Source organism: Equus caballus, chromosome 12 (genome assembly GCF_041296265.1).
Source record: "Equus caballus isolate H_3958 breed thoroughbred chromosome 12, TB-T2T, whole genome shotgun sequence".
NCBI lineage: Eukaryota > Metazoa > Chordata > Mammalia > Perissodactyla > Equidae > Equus > Equus caballus.
Genome location: NC_091695.1, coordinates 25,409,432 through 25,417,579, shown reverse-complemented (window position 1 = coordinate 25,417,579; position 8,148 = coordinate 25,409,432). Strand labels below are relative to the sequence as shown.

Below are 8,148 nucleotides of genomic sequence, written 5' to 3'. Positions count from 1 at the left end.
ACCCAGCCATCCTACTACTGGGTATCTATTAAAGAACTTGAAATCAGGAATTCAAAGAGATGAATGCACCCCTATGTTCATCGCAGCATTATTCACAATAGCCAAGATGTGGAAGCAACATAAGTGCCCATTGACTGATGACTGGATAAAGAAGATATGATATATACATACAATGGGATACTACTCAGCCATGAAAAAGGATAAAATAGTCCCATTCACAACAACATGGATGGACCTTGAGGGTATTATGTTATGTGAAATAAGCCAGATAAAGAAAGACAAACTCTGTATGACTCTACTCATATGTGTAAGATAAACAAACATATGGACAAAGAGAACAGATTAGTGTTTACCAGGGGAAAGAGGGGTGATGGGTGGGCACAAAGGGTGAAGTGGTGCACCTATAAGATGGCTGACAAATAAGAATGTACAACTGAAATTTCACAAGGTTGTAAACTATCTAACCTCAATTAAAAACAATTTAGGTGTACTAAAACACACTGTAGCTTATGATACAAGGAGAGAACGCGCTGATCAGAGGGCCCAGGCAAGTGGGCCCCTTGTTGGCATAGGTCAACTTAAATTAAGTTATTGGGACCAGATATAGACATTGGTCTCTTGAGAGTTTGATTAATGTAGGTCAGCCCCAAAGACCTTGATCACTTCTGCCTATTAATATGAGTAGCTGTCATTTGTTGAGCAATAACTAAATGTCAGTTCCTGCATCGCTCAGGGATGTTAGTGGCAGGCAAAAAAAAACTCTCCCTGGTTGATCTGAGTAGAAAAACGAGTTTGTTAAAAGGAAGTGAGGTAGCTAATAAAAGTGCAGGAAGGGCTACAGAAGCAGACTTGGGGCCAAAACCAGGACACAGGACAGGTCTGGGGAGGACCCCCCTGCCGCTGCTATAATTCAGACCCCGTGGCTGGGACCACATGGACTCTGGATCGATCTTCTAACATTATGGCCACTGCAGTGCCAGGAATGTGATATTGCCATTGCCACAACCAGAGAGAGGTCTTCGTGGCCCCCACTTTTTGGTCATTAGGTCCAGATTCAAAGGCTTGAATGAATGCTTCTGTTTAATAGAGTCGAGCCATATCCCTTAGCTGTAAAGGAGGCTGGGAACCTATTTGGCTCTTTCATCTTCAATAGTGAGAGGCCCGCTCCCCACCAAGATCCATAGGAGGAGGAGTTCCAGAAACCTCAGGAAGGTGGTAAGGTAGTCAGGCAGCTCACAGTATGTCCACTACACACTGACTACCTAGTAAAGTAGGTACTGTTATCCCCACTTGATAAACTATGATATGAAGTACAGAGAGGGGAAGGAACTTGTCCAGGGCCACACAGCTAGTAAGTGATAGATCCTAGATTCAAACCTGGACTGTCAGACTCCAGAACACACACCCTCAGCATTGCTCCATACCTCCACTGGATGTTCAGGAAATGGAATTTCCAGGGTCACTAAGCTGTGGCTTTCAGATTGTGGATTGTGTGACCTAAAGGAGACTTTCCTTGGGGTAGAGGTGCCTGAGTGGCCAACTGGCCTCCAAGAATCAGCTCCATCTTGTCATTGACTGCAGTAGCTCTATCCAACACGCAAAGTGGCCCTGCAAGCAGGGCTTAGGGCGGGGAGTAAGCAGGAGCCAGCTCAAAGCTTCTGTCTGGTTTCTTGTTGAGTCATTCCCTTGACTTCTGCTTTGATCTCCTTAAGTCAGTGGATACAGAGGAAGGATATTTCCATTCCTTGGCTTAAGATGGGATGTATTCTTCCCTGTTTTTCCCAGTCCTTTCCAATCTGTACACTGTTAGCATCAGTTATGAAGGAAAGGACACTGTCCTGTGCATGTGCCAAGGTCGCCCCACCTCCACACCTTTGCTCATGTTGCTCCTTCTGCCTGGAATGCCCTTGTTTCCTTTCTTTCTATTCACTTCCAATCCATCCAGCTGGGAGTCAGCTCCTTGTTGCCGTGGAAACTTTCATTTCTACAAACTGTAAAGCAATACACAACTTTGTAAAAGTGTTCTTACTTATAGGTGCTTTTCTTCCCAAAGGAGAGTCTCCAAAGACTGAAATTGATCAAATGATACTTTTAGTTTTAATAGATATTGGCAGATTCATTTCCAAAATGTCTGTGGCAGTTCACATTCCCACCAGTAAAGCAGGAGAGCTGTGCATTTTGGACAAGCTTCCAAGGAGATTCTGAAATGCAGTACAGGATAGGAACCACTGGCTCCGAGTGGTCTCAGAATGGCCTCCAATTTCCTGAAAAGGCTGACAGGAGAGAAGCTGGAAGGCAATGAGTGGGCTCCCCAGGGAAGTGAAGAAATGCAGGGTTCTTATCAGTACTCTCACATCCCTCAGGCTGTGGCAAAACTTTCTTCCTCCGGGGAACTTCCTCCAAGGCCACTATATAAAATGTCACTGTGGGAGGAAGCATCAGAAGGTCTGAGATTGGGAACTACTCAGGACCCAGGAACACTTCTTGGTAGGTAAGTGCTTTCTGGTGTAGTGGAACTGGTTCCAGGTAAATGTTCAATCTCCCAGGACACATCTGGCCTGAACTGGGAGGTTCTGGAGGGTTGGCTGGCACTGTGTGCAGCTGTCAGGTTGCATGGGTGTCAGCAGGGACAGGAATTCTTATCCTCTACCTTTCACATTCCATCTGAGGTATGCCAAAGCTCTCCTTGTCTGGGGAAGGCAGCGATGCACATGTGGCTTCTTGAGCTTTGAGGAGGCAACCCACTTTCTAAGTGCTGTATACTCCTAGGAAGGCCAATAATCATTGTTTCCGGATCCTCTTTGTTTCATAGACTGTGAGGGTCCATTGAGTACAAAAAGTAAAAGTAATAATTCCCTTATTCACACTCAGGTCCACAGCAAAGCCAACCTTGGCTGTCCCTCATGGTCTGCTTCATTCTATTCTAGCATCCTGGAGCCTCAGGGGCTGGGCTCAGCATTAGCTTTTCTGGTCCATCTTGACTTCTACTCATGCCTACTCTTTCTCCACCTCACTCCCAAGGTCCCCTAATGGTGTGGCTGTGATGTGTGTGTGTTTGTGACAAACTGTGTTCTCCATTTCAGGACAAAGTCAAGATGAAACTCCCCCTACTTCTGGCTCTTCTGTTTGGGGGCAGTTTCAGCCCTTCCTCTAAGTAAGTCTCTTTGGTTTTCAGTCTTTCTTTCTCTCCTTTGCTCCTTTCTACATTACACAAAGTGAGAGTCACAAAGTCACCTCCTCCTCTGGCTATCCCCTATTTCAGGATCTCTGCCTTTAGAGGAGCAGGGTCTCTAGAGCCTGGAGTTAAAGGGACACTTCAGGGCATCTGTATATCTGCAGTCTTGGTTATAGTATGATATTCTCAGTTTTGTCCTTTCTTCATAATGTTAACGATGATCACAATAATGACTTCCTTTTACTTTGAGCTCACTGAGTGCACTGTGCTAAACATTTTCTATGCATCATCTCCTTTAATCCTCATATCATCCCCACGAGCTCCCCTTGGGAGCTTGCCCATTTGTACACACATATCACAAATAAAGTAAAGCTAGTAGACCATGGAATCGGTACGCAAACCTACAACCCCTTGATGCTAAGACCTTGCTCTTAACACCATGACCTCATGTGGGAGGCTGGGTTCTCCTCAGGGAACCTTGTTTCAAGTTTCTCTCTTTCCAAGGCTGAGCCCTTAGATGCCTAGGGCAAGGTGGGAAATGTCCATGGTTCCGTGGAGGAACAGACAGAGATGTGAAGGAGGAGCATTTGGCCTTTCTCTCTGCCAGGGACTGAAACATCCAACTTCGAGAGCCCCTTGGGAGATGACACCCTGCCTCAGGATAGGGATATCCCAGAACGTGGGGCAATGGAGGCTCCTAAGGAGGGACTGACGCTGCTGGAGGGAGAGGAGGAGGGGGACTCTGGAAGTGAAGATGCCCGTGAGGAAGAGGGGCTTGTCAAGTCTGTCTCAGCCCTAGAAGAGGTGGACAAAGACATTCAGTGCCCTAAGGAAGAGGATACAATCACACTGGGAGGCATCCCTGGATGCAAGACCTGCCGCCTTACACTGGTGCCGACAGCCATGGAATATAATCAAGCTCAGGTAAGTGGCCTGTAGCTGAGTCTGAGGCCTGGGGTGGGGAGGAGGGTATGGAGGGGATGTCTCTGGCCTTTGTGTCACTGGTTATTTGCCTCACTGAGGACCCTGGGGGTGTCAGCATGGGCTGAGGCCCTCAGAGGTGTTAGAGGTGGGTAAGGTGGTTAAGAGTTGTGGATCATGTGGAAACAGAAGTTATGTTTTGATCTCCAGTCTTCAAATGGCTGTGGGGTTGGGGTGGGGAGTGGGGGAATGAATTGTGGAGACTTTGAGACCCAGGGTTGAGGTTGTGTGAATTCCTGTGGGAGGGGCGCTTCATTTTCTTCTTTTGTCCTGGCTTGCAGTATACTTGCTACCGGGGCTTCCTCGTCTCCATCCATAGCTTCACCTCTAACTACCGGATCCAGCGATTAGCCAGAAGTGTCAACCAGGGTCAAATCTGGATTGGAGGTGCAGCCAGAGGCTCGGTAAGACCAGTCCCAGCTCTAAGGGAGCCCCTCCTGACCCAAGTCAGCGCACAACTTATTGCAGATTTCTTTATGCTTCTGCTCTATGATCCCCTGAAGAACTGGGGATAAACGGACACCTGGGCAAGACATCAAAGGGGCTGCCTAAGTATTGGGAAGAGGCAAGGATTTAGAACGAGGAGGTTTGGGTTCAAGTTCTGCTCAGCCTCTGACTGTTTCTATGACTTGGGCAGGAATGTGAGCCTGGTTCCTCATTTCTAGGATGGGGTTGAAACTCCTGTCCCACCTCTTGTTAGGGCCAGAAGGATGAATGCATCACAGGGATGCATAGAATGTGATGGTGATGATTACTGTGGATCAACATTTCGGTTGACCAGAACAGTGTCCATCATGGTCCAATAGTCAAGGAACATACCTGGCAGACAGCAGGAAGACCAGACAGGAAAAGTGCCAGCTCTGCCTACCTGTCTTCCTTTTGCTTCATGCTCCAACCCACCTTCTCCCTCCTCTATCCTCTAGGGTAGCTGCAGGAGCTTTTACTGGTTGGATGGCAGTGCCTGGAATTTTTGGTTCTGGGCTCACGGCGAGCCTTCGGCCTCTGGTGGCAACTGTGTATCCATGTATACCCAAGGTGAGGTGGGAGTGGGAATGAAATCTGAAAAGGCCCGGGGAGGTGGGATGGGCTCCTAGAGGAGTTTCGAGGAAGAGCTGGACCCTTCAAGGGAGACGCCTCCTGAATCTACAGACTTCATCTCCACTGAAGTGTGGGGTGGGGTGGGGAGTGAAGACTCCTGGGGCTGAGTCAGGGGAAACAAGAGGCTGAAGGCCCCTTCTGGTTCTGCCTTCACAGGAGGTCGCTGGAGACTATCTCAGTGTGACGTGGTCCTCCCCTTTGTCTGTTCCCACTGAGTGGGACCCAGTCAAGACTTTAGAGCTGCCCCCTCCTAAGACACTGCCTCCTTTCCCCTGCCTGCCTCCGCTCCCTTCACCCTCAGCAGTAAAATTGCCTTCCTGAAATTGATTTATTTTTCCTCTGATCATTGATCCACTCGGCTTAGCCCCACTCATGAACTTTCTGTCCTACAATGACTCCCTACTCCACTGTCTGTCATGAAAGGGACTAGAAGTTATCGCTCTCGTGGAGCATGAAACATGGGATCGGGTCAGTGGGGCTGTCCTGGAGACAGAGGAATGGGCTCAGCTAGCTCTTTTCATACAACACCAAATTACCGGGCACCTAGGTACAGGTTCTGCCAGGACCCCATCCACCTCTCTTGAATCTTTCACGGTGGACCCTCAATGTCCTGGCCTCTCTCTCCTACAGACTGTGGTTACCTTAACGTGCTAAGAAATTAACATGTCCCAGCCACAGCCGACAACTCTCAGGAGTGGATATCTGAGCACCCCAGTCCCTCAGGTGGAATAATTCTAAGGCATGTCCTGGGTACCATTTCCCAGGGGAATGAACTTCCAGTTACACGCTGAGGTAGCTGTCTTTACAACAGACATTTTATTGTGAATTCTTCTCTTCCCTACTAGTGCCCTAGCACCTCTCAAATAAATTTGCACACAAATTACTGTTGGGGAATACACAGTTGTTTATAATATAAGCACAGCAATAGCTACAAATTGTTACCACATTGTACACCTACAAATTTCCCCCTACTGTGGCAGGCATCTTACAGAGATGACCTTGTGTGATCAATAATTATTATCCCACCTTACAGAGCCAGGCTCAGAGAAGGGATGACCTGTTAAGAGATTTTCCCAAGGCTGAATACCCAGATGTGAGCAAGGCTGTTATTTTACTAACTGCTCCAGAGCATGTTGCTTTAACCATTATGACTCTCTGGCCAGAGGCGTTGGCTGCTCCCCCCTCCAGGACATGATCCTATGGGGATGGAGCACAGTGGGGGCTGGGGGCGGGGGGAGCGGGCAGGATGGACTCCCTTAATCTTGGGTTCATCTTGGGGCATAGGACTCCAACCTAGCTGAGGTGAGGGTGTCCCAATCAGAGATGATGAAGGAAGGCATTCTGGATCCTCTCTCCACTCTCCAGCTGGGAGGCAAGCAGAAAGTAAGGGGTCAATGTCCTGAAGCCCCTTTCCTCCAGGACCCCTGAAATCCAGAGAATTACAGATGGGATCAAGGTCATAGAGAGATGCCAATCAAGACCTTTAATTTTTGGAGTATGACCCAGATAGGAGAATCTACTTGCTTAAGTTTGCACAGTAAATTGAGACAGAGATAGAAATCAAACAGGTCCATTGTGATATTGTAATTGTACCATGATAGTCTGTTGATTTCAAAGATGCTGGAATTCTGAAACACTGTTATGGATTCAGCTCTGTGCTGGATACTGTGGAGGATGCAGCTGAAGTAGAATTTTCACTCCTTGCCCTCACGGACTTTATATTCTGGTGTGGGAAGGCATTACTTCCCTCTATTCCTATATTAATAAAAATAGTAACAAAATCTCCCAGTTATTAAGCATTTACTAGGTGCCAGGCTCTGTGCTAAGCAGTAGGTGGATTTTGGGTTGTCCCTCACAAATCTCTCCTGTTGGGGGCGTGTGTTGTGACAGAAGTGTGACTTCCAGTCCATGGAGATCCCCTTTGGGGGATTAATGTCCAGAAGGGGCATGAAGGAGACGTCTGGGTTCCCGGTAACGTTCTGTATCTTGTTGTGGGCACAGTTATGTGGAAGCATTCACTCTGTAAAACTTCCCTGAGCAGTGTACCATACTTGACAAAATGCGTGTTATACATCCACAAAAAATGTTGTATAAAAATGAATGAGTGAAATAAGGGCACTGGCTTTACATTTCAAAATATGGGTTTCTGTGTCTATTTTCTTTCTCCAACAAGATATTAACTAAGCTCTGTGAAAGGAAGATGGTGTGTTTACAATGAAACCTGTGGAGCTCCTCACACCGTATGAAGTGCAGAGCCAAATCTATTCTCAGAGCTTGTATGTCGATTAGGGTCACAGTTGTAGCCCTGCTTTCCTGACAAGGGCTGCTCCCAACACCATCTGACAGGGTCAGTTCTGAGAGCTGTACTGAAGCTGATCTCATTAGAGGTCGGTTCTGGCATCAGCCTCAGTTTACGGATGAGAAAACTGAGACACAGAGGGCTGACTCTGGGACCTGTGATTTCATTATACATCACACAACACTGCCTCTCAAGATGGCAAGACACACCCTCTGCACAATGTGGGGGTGGACAGACTCTCGGGAGGCAGAGTGTGAAAACCCTATGAACATAAATGCAAACAGTATGCCAGAGACTTGGAACTTGACGGATGTTTAAAATGTTGGCACCATTGGCTAGAGTGTCTGGAGGTAACACATTTAGGTGTGTCAAAAATAACGAGGACTTGGGAGTCAGACAGAGCAGGGTCAACATGCCACTTCTTTTGAGTAGTGTGGACTGGGGCAAGTCATTCAACCTCTCTGAGCTTTTGTAGTAGATATACAGGCTAGAGATGGCAACACCAGATTGTAGGATGATTTTAGTGACTAATTTAGTAGGATAATGGATGTAAAAGCCTTAATGAGGCATAATATGTGGTCCATGGTAGACCTTT

General features: G+C 47.4%; 1 pseudogene; it reads left to right on the top strand.

Moving 5' to 3' along the window:
* The first annotated feature begins 3,095 nt into the window (after nt 1-3,095).
* LOC100629840 (bone marrow proteoglycan-like) lies at nt 3,096-5,581 on the top strand (annotated as a pseudogene).
* The last annotated feature ends 2,567 nt before the right edge of the window (nt 5,582-8,148 follow it).